Genomic DNA, 2,740 nt, shown 5'->3' on the forward strand with positions numbered 1-2,740 from the left:
AGATTCAAGTCAGGGTGGAGAAAGGGCGACATATATAAATAATCAGGAAGATGACCAGAATGGAAGCCATCACAATCAAAGAGAAGATGATATCTGACATAAACAGGATGAGACCAGCTTACCCAGACCAGCAGCCCGCCCTACCAGCCCCTGCAGACACAGAGTGAACAGTGTGGCCATGTTGAGGAGTCTCTTACAGCTCTGCCACCGTCTTGGCTCTGGACCAGTAACAAAAGAAGCTTTGACCGTTCACTGGTGTGGGTTTGAAGTAACACGTGCTGCAGCGTCTTTATCGGCTGTCGGACACTTTGACACAGGGAGTGGGAGTTAAACTTTTTCTTCAGAGATGAATCTCACACAAAATGAAAGATGCTTTGTTGCAGATTTAACTACTAGCTTCTTTGCATCTGCAGTTCTTGGGCAGGTACACTACAAAATTCAAAACATGTTCCCACTGAGATACGTATGTGTCAAAACACCTTAAGTCTAATTGATGTTATCAGATTTTATTAGTGCTGACAAGAATAAATCCATTCATCCATTTTCTGTAGCAAGAGTGTAAACTGGACTCTGCGCAGACAGATTATGGCTGATAGAAGGTGGAAAATAATTCTGTGTACAACTGGTCACACTAGTAGTATACTGTAGGAGTGTATGTTGTTTTATAGCAGCCAGCTGGACGGAGGCCTGACCAGGAGGGTAAACCCAGGACTTATGGGTACTGGTATCCAGTCAGAGCTCTCGCAACTCATTTAAAGGTCATGGGTTGCAGGTTTACTATATGAATGTTACTGTTGCCTTTTGATCAAAGCTGTTTAGAGAATAAAAACAGGTTCTCACCAGTCTGGCGTTTGGCATCTCATACACTTTGGAACAAAACTCTGAACTTCTCTGTCACCTTTACAATAAAAAGACAAGCTAAGAGCACCAGTTAGCTCCATCAGCAGCTGCCATTTGCATTCAGCTTTGCTTTCTCTCCACTAAGTTTGTTTTATTTGTCATGTCTTTTTGTCTCCAGGCTCTTTTGTATGATGTTGACAAATGAAGCCAGCGGCCTTGTCTTCATCGCCCGAGCAGCTCAGGACGGCGAGACAGACTGTCCACACCTCATTCCTTGAAACGGTGAACTGTCCCTTTAATTGTTTTGAAGGCCCCTTGTTTCATGTTTACGTCTGAACAATGACATTACAAACGGGGCAGGGGCCCTGACCGGCGCTCTGCCTCTGGGAGGAAGGCGACTGGCTCGACGGCTCGTCCTGTATCTGACTTTACAGAAAATCCTCTGCCTTTATTTCATATTCATGGTGTTGGTGCCTTGACATATATGTGACTTGCTTTACATTCCAGAGGGAAGCTGCTGTGAAAACCAAATGGATGCTTTCAACACCTGGTGTTAGACGACAGCATTTCCTAAACTCTGAGATTTCCAGAAAGGAGTTATCTGACATGCTACACCCCACTTTGCTTCTACCCTCTCTGTTAAAACTGTTGTGGTAGTGAAGTGGATATTTTGCTGGACAGCAGGTTGTAACAGAGAGGTGTTTCTCTGGCAGGAAGTGGAGGCGGGAGGTGTTTGGGTGGTCCCTGCTCCACCGGGGAGCTAACTCCAGCCTCCAGTCTGAAGCTAGCGTTAGCTGGCTAACAGGAAACGTGTCAGTCCAGTAGGAACATCTGGTTACTGCTGATGTGACACAAAGCTCCAGTTCCTCCCAAATTAAAATCATATTCATTCAAAGGTAAAATCCTGACCATGCTAGGTGGCTAATGCTACCAAAACAAACAGGTTAGCTTTAGATGCTAACACATCCAGAAGGAAGAAGGCTACATCTGAATCCAGTCTGAGTCCTCTGGCTGCTTTTAACCCTCTCCATGTCAAACAGCCAAACCCATGTTAACCCTGGTTGTTGCTCTGTCTTTGTCCCACTCTCTCTGTGCTAAAGACGCCACCTCTTCACTCTGACAGCTGCTGGTTCAGACTTTTAGCTGCCCAGAGCTCCTCCATGGCAGTTTGACATGACTGCTGGCTGGAAAAACCCTTCTTCTAACCTTGGCTACGGGGCAGGCGGGGCTAATTTACAGATCGTACTTTGACAACACAGGGTGGAGAAGCTGGAATAACAAGAGGAGGCTGTGGGCAGCAGAGGGTCATGGAGGGGGGGTGTAGCTGGGAGACACCATATCCTGCTTTAACACTGATAAAATGACCTTCCACACTGACAGTCAATGTTTACTGCACCACTCTTTAAGATCTCCTCTACACAAAGTACAGAGCCGGTCAGAGACCAGCTGGGGAACACAGTGGAGCATTTAGCAGCTCCAGAGCCAGAGGTTTCCCCTCAGGAGGTGTTGGAAACCAAACACAGAGCGAACAGAGAGGGAGCACCGGGCTGAGGCTCATCAGGAGACACGGACACACTATGCATGTTGAGCTGGAGCTGCTGGGTGTTGTTTTCATCTGCACTCACCATGATTTGTGAACTCTGCCAAAGTAACAGCTACTAGTTGTGGCTGGTTTGTCACTGTGGCTCATCTTAGCTTGAAAACAAGACAACTATAGTCTAATTTTAACTGACTGGAAGCCGAAACCAAAGGCTTTACACTCAAAGTGACCAGCTTGATAATGTGGATGTACAGTGGGTACGGAAAGTATTCAGACCCCCTTAAATTTTTCACTCTTTGTTATATTGCAGCCATATGCTAAAATCATTTCAGTTCATTTTTTTCCTCATTAATGTACACA

At 45.9% G+C, this 2,740-nt stretch overlaps 1 long non-coding RNA gene across 1 annotated transcript; it reads left to right on the top strand.

The window, feature by feature from the left end:
* Positions 1–6: 6 nt before the first annotated feature.
* On the top strand, positions 7–1,459 carry LOC109963821 (uncharacterized). Its single transcript, XR_002275446.1, has 2 exons — positions 7–1,258; positions 1,348–1,459. It is a non-coding gene; the product is annotated as an uncharacterized LOC109963821 (long non-coding RNA).
* Positions 1,460–2,740: the final 1,281 nt, after the last annotated feature.

The sequence above is a fragment of the Monopterus albus genome, unplaced genomic scaffold (assembly GCF_001952655.1).
Source record: "Monopterus albus unplaced genomic scaffold, M_albus_1.0 scaffold80.1, whole genome shotgun sequence".
Lineage (NCBI taxonomy): Eukaryota > Metazoa > Chordata > Actinopteri > Synbranchiformes > Synbranchidae > Monopterus > Monopterus albus.